Genomic DNA, 23,344 nt, shown 5'->3' with positions numbered 1-23,344 from the left:
TATATACTTAAAAAAATAAATGTGACATTATCAGGGAAAGTGGCTAAATTAAAAAAATTGATTAGTGGGGGAAGGAGGTTCCCTCTCACTGATCATGTACTATTTGCCACACTGCACAGTGTTAACAGAAAAAGGGTAAATCTGTTTCAGATAAAAATTTAGTTAATGCTCCATAGAAAGGAAAACAGATATGAGCAAAGAAATGGAGAAAGTCCTCTCTATAAGGACAGAATGTCCAAGATTTACTGCCACCCATAAAAATTATAACAAGTCACAGTCAGGATGAAAATTCCAGGCCCTGCAATCAAATTATTACTGCCACCATTTTCTTCATCAACCTCAGATACAGATTAACTCAAAGAGCCATGACACTAAAAGGTATATCCCATGTGCATACCGGGCCCCATGAGCAATAAGCAGATCCTTATAAAATCAACAACGGCATCTCAGTCTTAAAGATCTACCATCGAGAAGATCACAGTAAGTTATATCCAATTACTACAGGTTACAAAAACTGAGATGTCACCAAAAGACATAAACATACGGAGGTGAAATCAGTTTGAAAATGGAATACATACACTGAGCTTGAAAACCTCTTTACAGATCCTGTATTTCCTCTACCTAATCCAGCTGCATATAAGGATTCTCTAGCTGCTTTTCACTACTTCCTTCTTCATTAAGTTTCCCACGTGGCATAGCGAGGTTGTGGTTGCTATGTGTGACTCACTTCCAGCTTTCAGTAGATGCTGGAATGCCAGAGATTCTTGCCTATTAAAATACAGCCAGGATGAATATTAGACGAACTCGGATATCACTCTGAGTTAGACCCAATAAGTATAAACCATGTTAAGATTTTTCAGACCTCAGGCCATTCCTGAGGAAGGCTGACTATAGCTCTGGGACATATAATGAGGAAAGAGACTGTAGCTCTTGCCTGGGATCTTGTCCTTTCTGTTTCGTAGAACACAGTTGCTACATGAATAGGCAAATTTGCTGGAATATGCAAAATCTCCTTGATCACCAAGATAAGCATCAGCTCATCACCCCTGCTTTCATTCATCCCCATCACACACGATTGAATTTGCCTGTACTATACAACTCCTTTTACTACGCAGTTCCAGATTTTGTTAAGTCATATAGCACCTACTACCTACATAGCTTTTAATGAAGCAACTGGTGCTTTGTGTAGATGTGAACTTTTCCTTATGTGAAATTCTTTACAGGTTCATGGCCTAGATTTGTTTCCATCTGCTTTCTCTCTATCCTATCAACACTAACTCTGAGATCTGATAAAAGAAAGTTGGTAGCAGGTTAAGTAATCTGAGCATAACACTTTCCATTATGAAGTACAACTGTATTTAGAAACTTGAACTCATTGCTGGCCACAAGCCTTTCGTCTTCAAAAAAGACAAAGAGCTAGAGCTAGAAATGTTGGTTTTGCTTATCCTTGAAAAAATTATTCCATTTCAGAGAGATACACGTTAATAAAACTTACTCCTTGTCTGTATGGAAGCATAGCCCTTAGGAAAATGTCAATGTTAGTTGTCATAATATCTAAAAATGCGCGTGACAGTATCAGGTTGACGACACTGCACTGAAAATGCTGGCAGAACAGGGTTACACAAAGTGGTGGCCCTTTTTTCTCTCTTCCAGGCAAATCACTCAATGACTACTGCCTATAATTAATAAGTCAATTAATAACTGATGAAGCCATAAGACAGATTTCCTTGAATCTGAGCAATTCTGGACCCTCATTCAGAAAGGAATACCTCCCCACACCTCACACGGAAGATACACTAAGTCTATGCTTTGCAGAACTGGTGAGAATTAATCTGTCAAACACCAGCTCCTTTATTTTTCACTCTGAGGGCTCCAAGGAGAAAAGTGCGAAGAGCCGCCACTCAGCCCTCTTCCTTGCAGTTATGGTGCCTCAGAAACCAAGACAGGGCTACATGTAGTCGTAAGCAGTAAAGGTATTCAAAAAGTGTCTGCTCTTTTACACTTCGACATAATCTGTATGGATATGCACTTAGAATTTTTTTAATTGCCAATTTCTGATATAAACTGTTCCATCTTAGAATTTAAATCAAATACTTGTGGGTTTTTTACTTTAACTGCATGATATTTATTTCAGTTTTTAACTACACTTGCTGCATTCTAAACACAGCTGTGTTCTCAGAGCCTAAACATACTAGAAATGGTCACTGTTAATTCCCTGAATCACAACAAGCCTACAGGATATTAAAGTCCAAGGATGCTCCACCTTTCTATGTAATGAAAAAAGGAAAAAGTTTTGAAATCTTCTTCCAATTTTAAGAAAAATGCAGGCACAGAATGACTGTATTTTAATAACTAAAGTATCATATTAATTGTCCATTACAAACAAATAATTACTTAGTTTATTTTCATGTGCATTCAGTAATCAGATAAAATACATGCTAAATAAATACCTGGAGTTAGCCTACATTACTTTCATCATCTCTCTATCAGTCTGAGATGCTTTTTTTCTACCCTGTAACCTAATAAGCTATATATATAATTCTGGGGAAATAGATTACATTGCTATTTTAAAACCATCAAGCATCATTGTGAAATCAGCAGGAAAATAACTTAATGAACCTTAATCATTATAATTGTATTGGTTCTAAAAGATATTTTTCTCCTGCAGATACTTTGAAATAAAAATTTATTCTTTAGCATTAGCCAAATTTAAAAATTCAATTATTTCACTTTTTTATGAAACAGAACTTTATTATGATATAATAACATTTTAACTAATATGTAAATGTATGCCTATCAAGGAGGTAGTTTAATTGCATATAAAGTCTATCATAAGAACTCACTTTCTTTATGCAAGTATACTTTAGCTGATTTAATTATTTAGCCCTCTAATTACACAGTCCATACCAATCAACCAAAATGAAGCACTTCTATAATCTTAATTTCACATGTCAAGTTATTGAATATGTTTTTGCATGATTCTCATGTTAACTAGAAAGCCAGATTTTGAATGAACCACAGTGAGTACGTGAGGTTAGGGGCAAAACCCAAGAAAGCTTTCATGTAGGGCAATGGTAGTCCCTACTTACTCCCTTTTCCCCAGATCTTTTCTTTCTCCATTGGTTGAGATAAGAGAAACAGAAGTATTTATCTGGCTTTAACAGAATGTTTTCCTATTTTTAATTTTGCCCAAACTCTGAAATTTTCTCGCTTACTCCACCCATGACCTCATCCCTGTAGCACAGGTTTACATCTTTTGTTTGGGATCGTTTGGGACTAACCACATGGCTGGGATCAGGAAGGATTTCCACTTTTCCTATGGGGGCTAGCAGGCTTACTTTTCTGGCGTTTGGTTGTGCTTCCTTAACATATCCTGAGCACTGTCCCATCAGGCACAGGCCGTTACGTTGGTCAGCAGGGAAGGCTCATAGGTTCACTTTGGGAAATTTAAAATGCTTTGTATTTGCAGCTCATGGTGGTGAACATTAAGTACTATCAGAGGCTCCAAGAGCCACCTCATGGGGGCAAAGGAGAGACAAGGTTTCACCAATGAGCCCTGAGGCTACAGAAAGGTAATGTGACATATTTCTGGCCTGAGGTATTCCCTGTCCCAACCCCAGGCCAGAAGACCCGAAAGATAACCAAAGATGGGTCGGCCTCAACTGTTTTTGTTATACCTCTTTAACTCACATTAGAAAAAAATGTAATGCCCCTAAGAAGAGAATGGCAGAAAATGGGAGGGCCACTTGCCCTTCCTCCCACCCTAGAGTATTTCATGTATTTGCAGCCTGTCACTTAAATGCCATTATTTCATATATGGGGCAGTCCTACTCAGTTGTATGAAAACTGAACAGTAGACATCTTTAAAAAATTTAAAACGTTGCTCCCTGTACTTAGTTTAAATGCAGTATTCAAAAATTTGAGGCAGAAGGGAAAAAAATTGCTTTCTTACAGCCACAACAATGTACGTACCAGTGAGTCAAACAGGACTGGTTTTGCAAAATTTGTCCTAACCAATTATAACAAACTGAAATTTATTCAAGAAGTTGCCATTACTTTAATTCACTTTTCATAGTATGTGATTTTATGAAGTGTAAAATCATTTTCTTACAGAATAAAAACAAAAATAATGCAGTCCACGATCTCAGACTCAAAGTGAATCAAAATGATACATAGTATTCATAAAATAGTAACCATTTTATAATAGGATTCTGGTGCTATTGCTGTTGCAAAAAGTACATTAACTTACATTGTTTGCTAATCTTCAGAAATTTTTCATACTGTTATTAGACAGGACTGTGAGCCTTTCTTCAAACAAAGCAGGAGTGTGAAATCAGAACCACATTTCACTTTAATCCACTAGAGGGTGGCCTGCCTCAGTCAGGGCTGTAGTACTGAATTCATGCAACATAGCCAACGTTTTCTTCCTTTTGACCTGTTGATAACCAACTCTTTGTATTTCGCTATTGTTCACCTTCTATTACAAAGTAATTTCCTTTATATATAAAACAGTATGTGCGATTAAAAAAAAATTTCCTAACAACATCTGTCTCCTTTATTGTTTTGTATATCTAGAAGGGATGATATATTTCAGCGTATATTTCCCTTAAATTGAAAAAAAGTTCATGAATTATTTTTCAATTTTTAAAACCTTCATGGTTTGTATGTACCTTGTTCACAGATAGATACAGAACAAATAGAAAACAAAAATAATTCTTCACAAAGGGAGAACGGAGAAAGGAAGGAAGAAGGAAAGGAAGGAAAAATCTGTGCAGCCTCTTGTTTATATAATGAGATGGCCATAAAAGAGAGAGTCAGGTAGACAGAGATTGAAAGAATCTGATTTTATTTAACCAATCCCTTCCTCAGTTTATTCTGAATTTTTATTTCTCAGAAAGGTGTTTTACTGCTCTTTCTACTGATAAATGTATGTAATAAAATTCAATATTTTATAAAATTTGGAAAAGGAGGAGTATGAAAAATCCTTTACTTTCTTAAACTAAAAAAAAAAAAAAAGGCAGCAAAACTTGGGGGGGAAGCATTTTTCCCAAATGGTTTCAACATGCAGTATCCTCTGAACTACAGCAGCCTTTGCAGAATTTCAGTGATCTCTAATAAGTTGTTCTCAACACAGATAAGATCCTTATATAGCTTTAAAAAAAAAAGGGGGGGGGGGGGGACACGACTTAAACCTCCCGAGCTGTTCTGTACAAACACAAAGCATGCCCTGTAACTCCCACAAATCGGAAGAGATCTCTGGAAGCGTGCAAAGGCTTGTTTCGTGTATCCGTACCCAAAGCAGCAGTGTCACGTAACAGACAGCTTCCCACGGCCAACCAGGCTGGCGCAGCCACGCGTACTACGCGGCATCTGGGCACGCCGAAGCATTGGCTCCTCTCTGGGGAGTGGAAGGGGCTCAGTTATTAATGACCGCTGAGCAGGCAGCACCATGTCAGTGTGACAACCGAGCGGGTGAACGATGCACCACTAACCACCATGGAAACAAGGAGAAATAAGAAGAGCTAGCGAGCATCTCCCTCTCTGTCCCCCCGCTCTCTCTCCATTGGATTGCGAGCCTCAGCCAGCCAGGCAGCAACAGCGCTCTGGCAAATGTAAGGGATCTCAGCTGGCAGCACAGAGAGTCTCTCATGTTGTAGGATATCAATAGATACATCTTTGTATTATATACCGTTAGACACGCATGCACACAGACTCACACACACACACACATGCATGCACATCTATTCAGACTCTGGCTTTAATACAAGTATGTGGCTACCTGAACTAAGGAATCAAAATTACCGAGATGCAAGAACTCCTCCAGCTCTGAAACTACTCTTATTATAGGGTAAGTTCCTCTTTATTTTCAATTTTATCCTGGCTTTTGTCTTAACGTGTAAACTCTTTCCCCTTTCTTCTTTTCGTAAAGTTATTTTATTAGCGTATTTTCACATTTTACTTTCTGAACGGAAATGCGAATGCAATTTGCTTTTTGTGCCAGAGATAATCTAAATATGCTTGCAAGAATATCAGGTTTGTGCATTTGTTAGCTTGAAAGATCAAAGGACAAAAAATTATAAAGGGAGAACATTTCCCCTGATGTTTCAGATGCAAAATCAAATTACACAGTTGCTCTGTGTTTTGAAACCAATAAAACAAGATACAGGACAGCCTCCTTTCTTCTCTCCAGTGCTAGGATTAAGGGAAATGCTGTTTATGTCAGGACCTAAAAACCACTGAGCAGCGAGGCTGAATGAGCATATCACAAACAGTTATTGAATTTCTGCCAGGCTACATCTTAAGGATTGTGGCAAATGACTTCGCTTAAAAACATCCCCCTTCCAGTCAGAAGGGACAGTGTGAATGTCTGATTACTGATGCAGCTGGAACGGACGTGTTAGGTAAAAAGGATTGCATTAAGCAGAAGAGTTCTAATCTTCTTTGGTAATTAACAGGATCACAGCAGGGTGCCTCTAAAGTATATTTTCATGTAAGGAGACTGTTCAAATCCATCACAATAAAAGCTTTGCCTGTTTTAGTACAGGAAGGCTCAGAACTGTTTGTCTTTGCTTTCCATGCCTTTATTTTCACATGTCTAGTTGGAGTTTTTGCCCAGCAATGCTGTTCAGAAAGAGAAGAACCCAACATAGGGGGATGAAGGGGGCAGTAAATGCAGGGGGCTAGAAAAAAGACAGTGATTCTCTATTTAACTAATTTAATCTACATAAAATTCCATGCTAGCACTACAGTTGCCTACTGTGTTTGTGTTTATGCATGTGTATGTCATTTTTTTCATGCAGCGTAAGAGTACCTCACTATCCCTTCAGATGAAAACACATTCAGTAAAGTCCATCAGCATGGATCTGTGATTCATGCATCGGTGAAAGCCAGAGAGAGATTTTACTTTACACCATGAAAAAGACACGTTAGCTATCTAATGCATGCTTCAAAGTGAAAAAATACAATCTAAATCTTCCTGCATGTTTCTGTTTGCTTTTTAGAATACTACGTCTGTATTAAAAACAGCTCAGTATTTAGATTATTTCTCCTACCCCTTTTTTCTCCCCCCACCCCCTCACTCCTGTACACCCTGGAGAACATCATAAAGAATCTGTTCCTTTGCAGCAATGCAATTATTTGCATGTAATTTTAGAGTTACTGTGTTTTGAGAAGCAAACATTGTGAAACAACCATCAACAGATAGCCAATGGCTGTAAGGCTGCCACCTTTCCATAAATGTCAGGAAATGGGTAGCTTAACAATAGGTATGGTAAGAAGTCAATTAATTCAGGTGACCTTTGTAAATGGTGACAATAAAGCAGCTCTGACAATATGCCACAGCATTCGATATTTCCTCTGGAAAATGAATGAGCTTAAGAAGAGGTTTCCTTTTCAGAGTACAAAATGAAAGGTATTGAAGCATTAGCTCCTGCTATTGGCAAGCTTGCTTCCTCTATTTCAGATGGTCTATGAAATCTGGTTAAAGCAAGCTGGCTTATTTTATTATGTGAACCACAATCTTTCATTCAATTAACTAAATATCCAGTTTTCACCCACATTTTATATGCATTTTAGTTGTTAAAACAAGAATTTCAAGCTGCTGGTCTGGATTTTTACAGAATATGCTATACAATAAGGGGAGAAAACCTGATTCTGATCTCTTCATGCTATATGCAAAGGACTACTCAGATGAAACTTTTTTCTATTATATACCATGGTACATGCTCAGCTTTTCTGAATTGTTATCCTTACTCATTTTTAATGCAAAAATTAAGTAAGTATGAGTAATTTTACACTAATGCGTGTTGGGTTTTGCCACATATACTCTAATGAGCTACTTTAAAATATTATATAAATATGCCAAAGAGTTTTAGAAAAATGTGGTCATTCCAATCATACATGTACAGAGAAAATATGCTGTAGATGCATCGTCCGAGTACACAGCATAGACATTCTTAACCAGCAAACCAGTCAAAACGGATGGTGACTGTATTTTGGTTAATACTCCCTCAAAGCTCCTGCAATAATGTTGTAGTGTCAGACAATGACTGGCTGATGTTGTTATGGCAACCCGAAGTACCGCCTTTCAGGGTGGTAGGTCTGAGCATGACATCACAGCATGCCTGTTTGGAGTACCCAGAAGTAGGTAAGTATTCCTCTTTTGCACCAGAATCATACCAGATCAAGTAGGCAACTTTGCTACCTGTAATGCAGATCAAAAATATCATGTATAATCTTTGTGAACTGACCAAGAATGAGAAGCTTATGAAAATATTCATGTCCTGCAAATCACTTGTGATCCTTGACACTAGAGGACAAAATTGTTTGCAAGTGAGAGCAAACCATTTAGCAGTGTTGGAGCCACTTTCTTTGACTCTTACCCCTAATCTTTATTATATCAATAATGATTCTACAAGCAAATCAAAAGCTTTGCTGCTTGGTGACAACCACTCCAACTTTAAATGGCTGGTGTTCAATAGCCAAATTTTAGAGCATCTAAAGCAACAGAAGAAGATGTAGAAAACAAAGAGTTTTTCAAGATAAGCTCTATCTTCTGAAAGAAAAGTCACCACAGAGAAATGATTAAACCTTTTTTTGAACTATAGGTATATGTTTGTGGTGAGTTATGGTACATCAATGTTTTAGTTAATTCATATATCCTTCCTTCAGATAGTACCATTAAAAGCTGAAGGAAGAGAAAACTCTTCAGAGAGACATTGTCAGAAACTATCTTAGTAAAGCCTTCCACTTTAAATTCCACAAACTCTACTTAAGATCAGCTAGCAAAAACTGACAATGAAAAACTAATTTCACATGTAGCACTCAAGGAACTATTTTCTGAAGACCAAAAAATGGACAACTTCTAAAACACAATTTTTTTTTTTAATAGAATAAGTCTTCAAGCTCTCATGCTACTTCAAAAAGAATATTAATTCTCATTCTAACAATACAACAAGCAATTAAAATCCTTTACTTTACCAAAGGGAAAATGCCAGTAGAATTTAAGAAGAAAAAGTAGCGACAGATGTCATTAGAAAGGTCATTAAACACATTAGTATTAAGAGAAAAATCAATACTTCTCATTACATCTGTAATGTAACTGTAAAAACAAATTACTGTGCCTTTTACTTATTCAACTGACCAGTCCACAAACTGTCAAATGCCATTATTGTGAAACGACATTGTTCATAAAGAACTTTCCTTAATATCCTTCATGCCAAAAACTTTATTTAAACAAACATTATGATCTTCAGTGTTATATACAAAATCTATAAATGATGTCGTCAATGTTTCCACTATAAATTCATATCCTCAGCTGACCTGAACCGATAAAGTTTTATTAGCACAGCACATGGAGCTATACTCATCTGTGCCAGAGAACTATCCAATATGGATGTCAATCAGATTATTCCACTTTGGGTTCTTTGTGGCGTAGCTGAGTGTGCCACCTGGTGAGAAAGAGCATTTTCATGGGGGTGAAATACAAACTACTTTCACAATTTTGCGTGATCCAATTACCCTCTCCTGACAGGATTTCCTATTCTTTACACACGGAAGATGGTACTATATAATAAATCAACCATAAAAAAGGAATAGCAAAGGAATAAAAAAAGATAGTCAACACATGCATGTTTTCTTCTCTCAATAGTTAAAGACATGTTCTAGTTGTACGAGCCAAAGGAAATATTATTTGATAAATAGGATTGTATTTATCATGCTCATTTACTTCTATTTTATGATTTCTTAGCTTTAATTTAGAAACTGCTTGGAAGAGCAAGCTACAGATATGCTCTCACTCCTAGCATTCCCAAACCTGCTTACTGGTTTTCTGCAAAGCACAAAAAAATGCAAAGAAATTAAAATGAAGGGAAAGTTTAATTTCATAAACACAAATTTATACAGTGTATCCTTGAAACAATTATCCTTCATTTAGAAATATTTCTTCCTCACAAAAGATTTATCTCAATAAAACTCACTCTCTTTCAGCTTGCCTATTTGCTGTAACTGTTTGGCTACAGTAGTGCTCTAATTCAAATGAAATAAGAAATAAGATCTCTGTATTCCCATTATTTCTATTCAGCTGCTGTATTTCTGGAATTCATTAAAATATCTGCCCCAAATTTAATGGTAGCTTAACTCTACTGACCTCTGAATTAGAGCAGAAAAGAATTTTTGCCTCTTTTCTGCTCTCAACTCCCACAGTCTCAGTCAAACTGGGAAATGCTTTTTGACAACATTGGCAAAAAAGAAATCATTTAGCAGTTTTCTTTCCTGCGTAAGCATCTGTATTTAGGGGTAAACACTGCAAAGCTGGATAAAATGCTACAGGGAATATTTTTTCAAAATATCTACTCTTTATTAGTATTACCCCAAGCGTCTTTTACTAGAGGGTTCTTGTCATGCAAATAACAACTACTCTGCCAGGAAATACTTTAACGTCTCTAAATCATTTGGTATAAGAAAGGTAAAAATCTTAAGTTCAGCTGTACCAAAAATTCCCTGGACATGCACCTACCAGTATGAAAAAAAAAAAAATTAAAAAAAAAAAAATATATATATATCAAAAAGATTGTTTATACAATTCTCTGTCTAGGGATCAGACAATTTCAGAAATTGCCTGTTGAATAAATTACAGAATAATAAACCAAATAAACATCAGGTAATAGAACACACAACAAAGAGCAAAGATGTGCACTGAGACATTTTTTAAATCACCATAGAATAGCCATCATCCTAGATGAGAGAAGATGACTCTCCTAACAGTCTTTACAAAAGCAGTGTGATGGTCAGACATTACTAGGGCTCTTCTAGTGGGGTTAGAGGAAACCACAGCTGACAATCAGGTTCGTTAGTTTCGTCATGGTGCTAAACCAAAAAGTCATCCTTATTCGAGACAGCGCAAAAAATATATCCCTGACTTGGGAGGCACTTAAGTAACTGCAAATGTTTAACTTGTTCCCTGAATAAGGATAAACACAAATGTCTCCTACTTCTGCTTTACAATAGTAGCACATCTTTGCTGAAAACAGAGATATATACATGTCACTATTTACATAATATTTATGTGATTTATTCTGTACCTAAAGTCCTAATAAAATTGTTCATCTTGACAAGAATAATTTTTGTGCGGAAACAGAGACTTTTCTCAAAGATTTTAGCAAGTGTCACAATAGCTGTAAATTGAAGGACTAGAGACATTTGTTTCTTCACCCCAAGCTCATTCCTGTTGTCAAGTTCTCTCAAGTCCCTGAACTTCCTCTCCCCTCTGGAAAGCAGCTTTCTCTAGAGGTCATGTCAAGCATCAGCAATTTTTGCAGATGACACTTAACAGTGAGCTAATTCACAGTGTTTCTACCAAAGTACAGAATTACCTGCTGAGTTCCTCACACCAGCTGGCTCCATGTTGCAGGCCACAGAAGGAGCAGAGAAGCAGGAGAGCCCGCTCCAGTGAAGGCTCACATGGGGGCTAAGCCTTCCAGAAAAACCTCTTCCCTGTGCAACAACAGCTCCAAACCCACTGCATAACGCGACACTGCTCTTTTTCATGTGTCCCATATGGAAATCAGGCAGTGCTTTAAAAATTCTTCCTCCCTCCCCACTCTGAAAGTATATTTCAGAAACAATACAATGAATTTATAAAGTACAATATTTTCTCTTATCAAATTCTAAACAAATAAAACAAGCCTTTTGATATGAAAAATAAAATTACAGTCAAGTGGTGCTTCATTACCACTGTAGCTTGAGGGACATATCTGCACAACTCCCATTTAATACCAGTTTATAACAACACAGAGCTACTTAGGTTATCCTCTAAGCATAACACTGCAAGTTTATCCTATATATATTTTTTGTATTACACCTTTTTGAATATATATTTCTTTTTACACAGGACGCACCGTGTTAACTTTGAAAAAAGACAGCTGAGACTGTACAGCAGCTATTTCATGACACTCCCAGAATACAGTAATTTTACTACTTACTTTATTTTAATTTGTTTGGCCAGTTACTTGCTGGTAAGCCCAAATAGGAGGCTAAAACTCTACAGCACTTGAGAGAAATGGAATGATTAATGACCATTGTACCAGTTTATAGAGGTATCCTTATGAGGTGAGAGAAGACAAAATGAGGTAATTGCAAATATAATGATCTGCAAAGCTAGAAACGTTTGTCTGAATAGCAATTTCACCCAGCATGTATAATTCAGGTAACATATTCTTCTGAATGTTGCTTTGATATAGATTATCCAGTCATCAATAGTGTGTCAGACAAATACATTTTCAGTCATTTCATTTTCATTGTGGAATAAGAGACAAAAGGGATATTCAGCATATTACTCTTGGGTTAGACTCTAAACCCCAAAAACACATAAGGAAAAGTACTCTGCCCTCCAAGGGCAGCAGCTGAGCTCCTGAACTCTATCATTCCTGGGCAGAAACAACAGCCAGGGAATCTGTGGAACTGCACAGCAATAGTTCTACATTTTTCACTTCCACAGACCCAAGAATAATTTGCATGTTTGGACACACATCATACAAACCCTATACTCACTCTGATAGGAACCAATCCCCTTAGATATTAGTGCAGAGAGTCATTTTAATACGATGAACTAAGCTCTATATTTCAGTGGTGTTATCTGTAAAATAGTACATTTTCATTCCTAAACTTGCTACCAAGAACCCATGGCTCAGAGCAAGTCCTGCTACACTTGGACTATACCCTCACCACTGCTCTATTTCAGCAGCAGGCAGGGGAGCCAATGCCTTTGTGTTCACACTGGTACAGATGCTTCCATGCCTTTAAAGCACAATAAAAACCAAATACCAGTTTTCATTCTGTAACAAGTACACTTTCATTTTATAACACACATTCTGTTACTGCTAACCACAAAAAAAAGAAAGGTGCAAAGGGTATATTAAAACAACTTTAAGATATAAATCAAAGAAAATCTGATTAACTACAACTCACACAATATCTATATTTTTGCCTCATTAGCCACAAATACTAAAGCATAAATTGCCCTCTCTTGTACCTCTAAAGCTGGTGATGCTGTATATTGCTGGTCATCTCTGATGTGTTCAAATACCTCAGTAAAACCAGGCTGGATCAAAACCATTGTGGGAACCTCAACTGAAATTGTTACCTTTTATTCCGTCTTGATTTTTTGCTAATTGTGTTTGTTTCTGCTTTCCCATTAACATTGTTTTGAGTTCTGTGTAAAAGTGATTATAAGAGGACTATCTGCTAAAAACAAACAAATGACACTATCACCATTAATATTTCCATACTAGATAGAACAATCCAGAAACCTTTCACAGATGGTCCTCAGAATTGCCATCTTTGAGTGTAATTTTACTCCCATTTGTGCTAAATGGCAAAATTCCCATTGATGTCAACAGATGCAGAAGGGATTCGTAAATGCTTTTTCTCTTTGCTTTTTGGTGTTTTCATAATTTTCTATCTACAAATACAAAATTTATCATGTAGCTTCATTTCCACTCATGCTGCAAAGTAAAAGACAAAAATAACTCCTTGAGAACGTTTCTTCTTGTTTAGAATAATGCTAATTATTATACATATTATAGTACAGCCTCTTTATCTAAAACATCTAGATGGACATCCAAAACTTTCTGAAAAACAAGATTTCTGATAAAAGGAAATCTGTCTAGCCAGTTACAAAAAAGACTTGAAATCACAGTCCATATTGCCTAGAAAAGTTGGCTAGGTAGTTTTTCATGTGTTACACTGAGAGACACTGGAAACAAACCCAGTTTTCAACTTCTGGTCAAATGGAGTTTAATTAAACAGAACTATACCAAACATTTGGCAACTGTTGTGCATTCTGGTTTGACTGTGTGAGGAAACAGTAATATTCAGAAACAATGAATAGCATATCATCAGTCTTGATGAGGAGAAGCAAACTTCTTCAACATTTAATATGCACCTTACCTTGAAATATAACCCATAGACACTAAAATGGTGTTTCAAAATGGAAACACAATGTCCTCACTGTAACTTTTTCCTCCTATTTATATTTCACTTGTCTGTAGTAAACATTTCTCTATGAAGGACATCAGTGTTTACATTGCCATTTTATGACCTGTGAGTAAATGGAATGTGATTATGCGTATTTTGTTTTTAAGAGTTACCATAATTAATTTACTTAGTAAAAAACCCAACAAAAACCAAAAGCCCCAACTAAATTTATATTCTTTTCCTATGCCTACTTCACAAATGAATGAGGAAAGTAAAAAGTTTTGTTCAAACAGTATGGACATCGAAGATGTATTCTTATTCCTGTCATTAGTAGCAGTAAGAGTTTAACTTAATTATCCCAGACATTCTGAGGAGGGACTTAACATAGAACTTTGGCTTTTTACTCTTTAGTCATAATGGTTAACTTGCAACTTAGAATTTATTGCAAAACTGTTCATGATTTGTGTCCTGTTTTCTCCAGTTCTGTTCTAGACCCATGTACCTTTTTCTTGTCCATTAATGAGTTATATCTCTTGAAGAAGAAAAGAATATACTGTGATCCTCTGATACTCAGATCTTCACGTTTGCTGCATAAATTCATCCTCTCCAGCCTATCAAAAAGATGTCTAACATTGGAGTTTTGCTATTCTTAAAGAACACTCCATTCACCTAGAGTTAGCATGTCTTAATAATTTTGTTCCGTTCGTGATCATTACTGTCACGCTGGGAAATAAAAAGGAAATAGGGAAAAAACAAAAACAAAAAACAACCAAAACCAGAATTATTTCATTTACATATTTTGACCTGTGCTGTCAAGCTACTAGCCCAGATGTCACTGGTGTTATGGAGAGGATATACTATTTTTTACTGAATTTTTAAAACAATATATTTGAAAGAAATATGCAAACTTTAATGTCTACATTAAAGGACATTAAGGACATTCACAGTGTTAATTACAGTAGTGCTAGATTCTTTGTGGCTCCATTTTAATGATGGAAGTTATAGTACTTATTCCTATCTGTCCTTCTATGATTTGGTATAATTTCTAACTTCTATACCCATTACTAATCCTGTTCACAGTTACGTTTAGAAGCTGCTCTAGATAGGATTGTATTAAATAATAATAAATATATGGTTCACCATATAAAAATGTGTGATTTCATTGCAAAAGTATTGATTTAAATAGAACAGAACGCATTCTGTTATAACTACGTATTTGCCTTAAGGGCTTTGAAAGTGGAAGTCAGAGAAAGATTTTTCAAATTTATATTTAGGTACTTACATAAAAGAACTTCCTCTAATAAAGTTTACATTTTAAAGCTGCTGATTGCCAGTGCTCCCATTGCCTTCAGAGGCTTCTCAATGCACTCCAGATCCAGGTGCCTTTTTTAGGCTTTTAAATATTGCCTTCAGTAGGTATCATTTAACAATAAACTGTAACTAGAATAGAGAAGTAAAATTACATGCAATTTCAACGATTTAATTGCTGAAATGTTAAATTACCCATACATTGTCCAAATTCCCAAGTACGCTTAGGTCCTTGGTTACCATTTCAGCTGAAGTAAAGTATATAAATCCATATACTTGGAGTTGGTGTACTTGGAGTTATGCCAACACAGGTCCTAGCCTTCTGTTCCTAACTGAAATACCTTTTGCTGTTTTAAGGGTTGGAAAACCCATAAACTTTCTGGTTTTCAAGTGTTATTCTTCATCACTGCTCTGACAGTCTCTGAGGTTTACCAAAAGTTCACAGAAAGCAGTAAAAAATCTTTCCATTTACCTTAAGTGAATGTGGATTAAGTCTTTTTAGTCTTTACTTTGTTTTAAATTTGTTTTACTTATCAGTTCTTCAAAAAATGCCTTATGTTTGTATGTTATTATATCAGCCCTAGCAACAGCACAAAGACATAGAAAACATTACAAAAAATGAAGACAAATTGATAAAAGGTTTGTATAAACACACACCATACATGCTTGACACAAATATGGCAGGGAAACAATAATAGTTATGTTGAGATTGTAGACTATCTATCTACAACTAGTCAGTGGTAAGCACATAAAAGTTGTGGTCTAAATCCGCTATACTGCTATTTAATCTCTCATGTAGACATTAGCCAAACTTTCAACAAAGTCTGAGTATATTTTGTGGAAGTCATCTACTCCGTCATTAATTGAAATATAGATATTTTAATAGAAGCAATAAAGAGTAATCAATGCTCAGGGCTCAGGACAATGTTCAATTCCGTAAAAAATAAATTTGCATTAGCATTGCTTAAAAACAAATTTTGCTTGGCATGTCAAAGTATAGTATTGAATCCACGTGAGCCGAAATCAGCCATGATCTATAAGAAATGGGAAGGTCAAAGGACGAGATTAATAAATCCTGCATAGCAACTAGTAAGAAACTCCAAAGCTTGATTTTAACTTCCATAAGCTGGTCTGACATAACAGCTGACTTTGCTTTCAGCAGGAGGTTAGACTACAGACTTCCTGAGGTCCTTTCCAATTTGAGTATCCCAAGATGCTATGATCCTCTCCGTAGAGGGGGCTCACTCCTTTGCCAGCATCGTCTTAGGTAATGATCTAAAGCATTACTCCTCATCAGAGCCTGCTTAGATGTCTTAGTATGAGTGCATCGGATGAGAGCAATTAAGATGTTATCAGAGGCGAAAGGCACTGTCCAATCTGTTTTGCTACGTTTTGAGTTTAGCCTCTGAGCCAGTGGTATGGAGTTGAAAATTTTGAGAAGGCAGACAGTCTGATAGAAATAAAGGAAATAAAACTCCATTTAGTCACAAGGCAATATTTGCTTTGTTGTTACCTAACAAGAGAAGGGTAATTTGACCGCATCCCAGCGGGATACTAAAAATTGTTTAAAAGCCCTCCTATCTTGTTTAAAATTCCTAAAATAACACACTATATTTATTCAGATAACAGAAAACAACTATTTTCCAGTAGGGAAGGAAAACAATTCCCTGAAACATTACCATCTTAATTTGTAATCTGTGTATTTCTGCTCAGCCAGGTGTTCAGTGTATTCCACAGATCTGAGACTGAATATACTACAGTTTTATATACAGTCTTGAAAATACAGCATTAGCGATTGTGAATTAGAATTAGCATAATGACCACTTCTGTTAAGCTCTAAACTTTGGCTTTCACTCCTAGAGTGGTATTTTACTTTGTGTAGTGAATATACTTAAACTGATTCACTCTTTACATGACATAAACCTGCAACGAGTTTCATGAGGAGTGATTCTGCTGAGAAATCTTGCCAGTTTGGAGCTATTATTTGTGCCGACTTTCTCATAGTTACCTCCAATATCAAGATTAATCCAGTAATTACTTCTACCAGAGTAATTTAAGAAACATGAACTGGTCAATTAGAGTCGCCTAAAATTTAGAGTATCCTTGTTTAGATGATTAAATGAACACCATTTTTAGTCCTAATCTTTGAAAAAAGACAGCAATGTGCAAAGGATGACAAACTAGAACCATGCTATAATACTATATGTATCTTCACTGAAGCTGTGGAGTGTAAATCAGGGCAGAAATAAGCTGCAGCACTAAATTTCAGCGTTTGCTCTAATGTTATCGGTGGATAACATAAGATAGTCTTTTCAGTTCTAAGTTCTGAATGTGCATAAAATCATTGTCATGAGATTTACTTAGTACTAAGGTTAGAGGGAGGGTCAGAAAGCCTTTAAAGTATTTTTCGCATGTTAGAAACATCTTGTGCCGACAGTTTGCATTTTTGTTCTTTAGCACGAGTAAAAGCTATAATTTGATAATGTTTTTTAAGAAAAATGTTTCTGAAAAACATAAATTATATTGCTGATATTAATCACTGGTATTATATCAACTCTCTAAGTCAATATTCCAACACAAGCATACTTGAAATGCAAAAGTATGAAGTACAAAGAAGTTTTAGAAGTACCAAGCACTTCACCAAAATAATACCAACATAGTATTATAGGCTGTTTCTTAGCTGTGATCTTTACATTTGCCTGGCAATGTCTGTTTGTTGCTGTTCACTGGGGTTAAGTATTTGAATGTAATTCAAATCAAAATGTTAATACCTTATAAAATTATTTCTTCTTATAAAAAGGATGTGTTTCTTACTATGCAACAGTTTGCAGAATTCATTACCAAACATTTTCAAAAACAAGCACAAAAAAGCTGCCTTAATAAGAACTCCTGCTCAGGCCCTAAATTGGACTCTTGTGTGAACAATGAAATCTCATCTTTCTAAATGCCTGCAGACACTCATATTCAGGATAGATGCTTAATGGTGCACAAGACAACTTTTAAAATTCGATTTCATTTCTGCTTACATGACCTGATAATCACACCCAGCGAACATGATCAGCACTTACAGCAACCACAGCTTATCTTATTGGCAGTAAATATAAATAGTTTGACAGGGCAAAAACCAGTTTAAGGTTAGTAGCTGAATGCTTAAATGACTTCCTGAGCCATGCAAAATACACATGTATGGAGAGATTCAAGGTAAAAGCTGAAGCAGATCTAATTCATTGTTATGTCAATACTATAGAGGAAAACCATAAAAAACAAATTGAGAATATGAGACTGTATATGATATTGCTTTCCACACTGCCAATTTACATGTGTTTTATTCTTGGACTTTTTCTGCAAAATGCAAAAAAATGGTTACCCTAGCAACTGCCACATGTTACTCAGTTTATTTCTGAGATACAGAGCAGCCTATAACAGAATAATACTGTGCACTTTCATCAGGATTTCTCAGCACCACAGAGAATTGGGAAATAAGTGTCACAACAGGTACACGTATTTTCTCAAAGTTTTAAGAAGGCATATTAAAGCAACAGTAGTTGTATATATTTTGCAGGTCTCTTTTTGCAATCTCATTTTCTTTATTGTTTTATGTGTAAATTAAAAAAAAAAAGATTAAGAGTTGCATGGAGAAAAATGTATACTCTGTCCAACCTGACAGTTGCATTCTGCATTCTCTTTTTATTACAGTTCTAGTAGACTTCTATACCAAACAAGTAAAACTTGCAAAACTTCTTTAATGATATAGGAAATATCATCTTCCAAAGCATAATCATAAGGTAGATCTCCAATTCCCATCATCTGTCAAAGGTGAAGGTTTAGTTCAAAGTAAGAACTAAAGCATTTCACAGGTAATCATTAATTATCTGCCCTCCCTCCCCAAATGAAGTAAACTCTTTATTACATGCCTAGGCCCTATACAATTTATGAGAAGATGTCTTGCAGTAGTAGTGCAAAACAATCAGCATGCTAAAAAGGGAGCCAACTGAAGGTAGCTATTAATGAATACATCTTAAGGAAAACTCTGTCATTCTTTTGCATTTTGAAGTCTGGAAAGAGGCCTCTCTGTCCACCTGAGATCCACAGCCCAGGTTCTAGAGACAGACCTTTTTCCAAGCAGTCAGCACAGGAATCAAGCCAGGACTCATAATTTATAGTTTATAGGTTAAGCTAGGAATCTTAAGCTTTTTTTCCCATCTCCCAGTGCATTTTTTTTCTGGTTTTTACATTAAAATGGTTTTGGATAGAATAGAGGAAAAGACTTGGTTAAATCCTGACTTCTCATTCCAAATACATAACTGTGTCCATTCAGATAATAAGAATATTTCTAAATTTGTACTTGAAACAGAATTGTCAAAATTAAAAAGTCTTTGGATTTAAATAGCACTCGTATGTTTGAATATTCTTCCCATTAGCTATTTTCACAAGCTCTAACCAGTAAATGCTGCTCTGCCTATTTTACTTGTCTCTGCTGATTTCTTCTATGTTATTGTGTACCTTAGGAAAGAATATAAAAGCTGAGGAATAGCTCAACAGAAGAAAACGGAAGCCCAGATACTTTTTTTCTGCAGTTATCAGAGATGGAGATTTTGTAAAACTTAAAAAGAATGGCATTTGGCTAAAACTGCAAATGATAGCATTAGACTGACAAGAAAAACAGCAGCACTTGTAGAAGTCCTGAACAGGCCAGAAGTTTTGACAGGTCTAGCAGCATAGGAACCTCTTGGATGGGGAGGCTAAACTGAGAGAGGCTAATTCTGTATTTAGGCTTTGGGAAGAATTCAAGCTAAAAGTGCCTCAGACATTAATGAAGGCTTCTGAGATGTCTGTGAATTGGACTAAGAGTAGCACATTAATTTCATATATACCACATATACCTACGCATGTAGGGCAGTCTAAATGCTAAAGCACATGCTTCCCTTTAGAACATATATACTTCCAAAAATTATTACAGATATATAAAAATAAACACAATAAATTCAGGTGCAATGTTATGCTAGTCCAGAACACCCCCCCACACACACACAAATAAGTGATTAGGTTTTTACAATTTAAAATAATTTACCTTTAGTAATACATAAAATAAATTATTCTTTTGATGCTTAGTTTAATCAAACTACAGAAACAGAATAGCAGGGAATATACAAACAGACTTTTTTTTGCATTCCCTTGGGGCACAATATAGAGTAATCAATTGTAAATTAATTGGGGAAAACTCGTTTTGCATAGCATAGAGAGGGAAAACATTAATTCAGAATCATTTGCTTAATGGCATTTCTAATATGTTATGCATGTATGCAGCCTAGTTTTTTTATAGTGAGATGAAAAACAATTACCAAGGATGTAAATACCAATAAACCATAATCTATATCTCTATTAAACAAGTAAAACTAGAGCTAAAATACTAGATAATCTTTAATTTCTACCAAGAGTAGTTATTTGAATGTATCATATCCTCATCAATTAATGAGAATTTATAACGATTTTATTACATTTACGTGCACTCAGTACAGATACACAAAGCCACTCATGACACCACACAGGTTGCATGTTGTACAGTCTCTCTGTAAGTAAGCATTCAAGTCAGTGCTAGCTCTGCGTATGTTACCTACTTCAGTTCTTATATAAACTTAATACCTGCTCTAAGTAAACTTTCAATAGAAACCAATACTGGTTTTTAATGGTATAAATATATATGTCTAGAAATTGTTCTTTTTATTTTTAAACAAAATCCTTCTTGTGGTTTGTCTTGTATTTGTATAGATAGATCAACAGACAAAATAAATCTATGAAATATAGGAGACAGAGAAACAGAGAGAGAAATAATTTTTTTTAAAGCCACTCTATGGTTTAAGTCCCCAAACATATGTTCTTCAAGGGAAAGCACAAGCACATAAAGTAAGAAAAGAAAAATCTGTATAAAAATAACAAGCACTTTGCATTTTACTGGCCTTAAGAAAACTAATTTTAATTGGTGGCTTACTGAATATGAGATTGAATAAATGCCATTCTTGCTCTGATTAAATGTCAAGGCCATAGATGTGTTGTTTCAAAGTGAGTGAGCAATAATTTGGTGTGTACAATGAACGTTCCAGGTGATCTATCTGTGCAATACTTTTCTGTTCTTATCAATGAAACTTCACGATCTGCTGTCTTAAACTGTAGCTTCTTTATTATGATATGTTTTGGTTTAATAAAAGGTCATTTTTATTTTTAACAATAGAAGCAAACTAATGCAGACCTAACCTGATAGTGACTAGATCTCTGTCAGTAGGCAGAGAGGAAGGAGCAGTGAGAAATCTTGTTGCTTATATGGAAAAGAGTGGCTTGTGATGATTTTTGCTTTTCATATCATAAATGAGATTTGAGAACACCATATTCAAGTTCCTGTCCTGAAATCCACCATTTCCACAGCCAGAGCCATTCTAGGTCAATGTGGTTATCTTAGAAAGATAAGGTATTTGTGATTCTGTACAAGTCTAAGCTCCAGAGGCACTCTAGGTCCATGTGGTTATCTTAGAAAATGAAGCTCATCACCACACTATTCTATAATCTATGCCTAACCAGACACAATTGAGCCCTTAGGAATTAATAGACTTTTCTAAGTGGCATAAAAAGCATCTCTCAGCAGAAAAAAACCACCATGCACTGGACAATTTTGTTCAAGTTCCTTGAATATAGGAATTCAGGAAATAGTTTACAAGTATTTCTAGAAGTATTTCTAGTATTTTTAGAACTTATGTCTATGATATAGGAAGATAAACCTGTGAAAAAATGCAAAAAATATTTGCAAATATTTGCAAACATTCTGAACGATATTTCAGGACAATATTTGCATCCTTTTTTTCCTTTTCAAATTTGTTTGTATGAATAAATTTGTGTTCACACGAAAAGCTGTGCAAAATAAATTTTGGGTCTATTACTTGAAATTGTTCAGCTGCAAAGCAAATTCTGGTTTGGATTCAACAAAGTTCATAAGCAGTAGTTTACGAAAAGTGAGTCATTCACTTAGAAAGTAGCTCCAACAGAAAATATTACACAGAGTAAACAGTAAACTCAGAATATCAAACAACAAATATGAATTATTGTAGTTATTTAAATAGCTTAAATGCAAAAAAACCCAAAAAGTATTAAAAAGAACATGCAGTTAAATTCTGTAATCTGGAATGGTAAATGAAATCTAATACATATGACAGCACACTGCAGAAAGTAGGAAGCATTGATAATCCAAAGAGACATGGAGCTTAGGCTAGAAATTGAGATCTTTCAGATTATGTGTGATAAAAGCTGAGTTCTTGGAGCAGGCTGATGGCATGGTAATTGCTGGTTTCACTTGTCTCTTTCGGGCCTGGAAAGGACTGAGAAGTCTAATTCTTACCACATGGGTCCCCAAACAGCCATTAAACAGATAGCCTTAGCCTGAGCAACAAAAAAAAGCCCTCGAAGGACAAAGCAATGAAATTTCTTTTTTTTTTTTTTTTGAGAAGTGCTAGAATTCACTGAGTAGAGCAGAAGTAGAATTAACTTAACATCAATTCAGTTTTACTTCCAACTCAGTTAACTTCCAAAGATGGTAAGCAAAAGAATGACAAAATAGACAAAGAAAAAAAAATTTCTCTTTCCTCTCATCTTACTCGCTTCTGTCTGCCTCTAGTAGACAAAAACTGTTATAACTGTACTTACAGCTTTCAGAATCAATCAACACTTTAATTTATTATAATGTTATCACTTTAAATTGTGCTCAGAATTCTAGCTGTCAAGGAGGAAGTTAACAAATTTCTTATAATTCCACAGCTATTTTACAAAGCTAAACTGCAACTGACCAAATTTAAAAAAAAAGAAAAATCATAGTCATGCTGAAGAGTTTGATAACTTTTCTTATCAAATACTTTTCTTTTAAAGTCTGAAGCTGACTGGCAGGAAGACTATGAACACTATATATCAGCATTCCCCAAATCAGGACGTGCAAGGCTGGGAGATATGGATGGAGCTACCTTAAGCTGATTTCCAATCAATAAGTATTCTGAATAATTTCCAATCACAAAATTAAATGAGA

At 35.5% G+C, this 23,344-nt stretch overlaps 2 protein-coding genes across 5 annotated transcripts in view; one reads left to right on the top strand and one right to left on the bottom strand.

The window, feature by feature from the left end:
• The window catches only part of IMMP2L (inner mitochondrial membrane peptidase subunit 2), a 480,274-nt gene that overhangs the window by 231,868 nt on the left and 225,062 nt on the right, over positions 1 to 23,344 (bottom strand). The window lies entirely within an intron of this gene.
• LRRN3 (leucine rich repeat neuronal 3) overlaps positions 5,337 to 23,344 on the top strand; it is a 35,766-nt gene continuing 17,758 nt past the window's right edge. Inside the window, exon 1 of the mRNA XM_009466123.2 lies at positions 5,337 to 5,848. The gene's annotated coding sequence lies outside the window, so the exon portion shown is untranslated. The remainder of the gene's footprint in view (positions 5,849 to 23,344) is intronic.

The sequence above is a fragment of the Nipponia nippon genome, unplaced genomic scaffold (assembly GCF_047370975.1).
Source record: "Nipponia nippon isolate SJK-2023a ecotype South Korea unplaced genomic scaffold, ASM4737097v1 scaffold_3, whole genome shotgun sequence".
Classification (NCBI taxonomy): domain Eukaryota; kingdom Metazoa; phylum Chordata; class Aves; order Pelecaniformes; family Threskiornithidae; genus Nipponia; species Nipponia nippon.
Note: the sequence above shows the minus strand (reverse complement) of the source record. Positions and strands in the feature narration are given on the sequence as shown.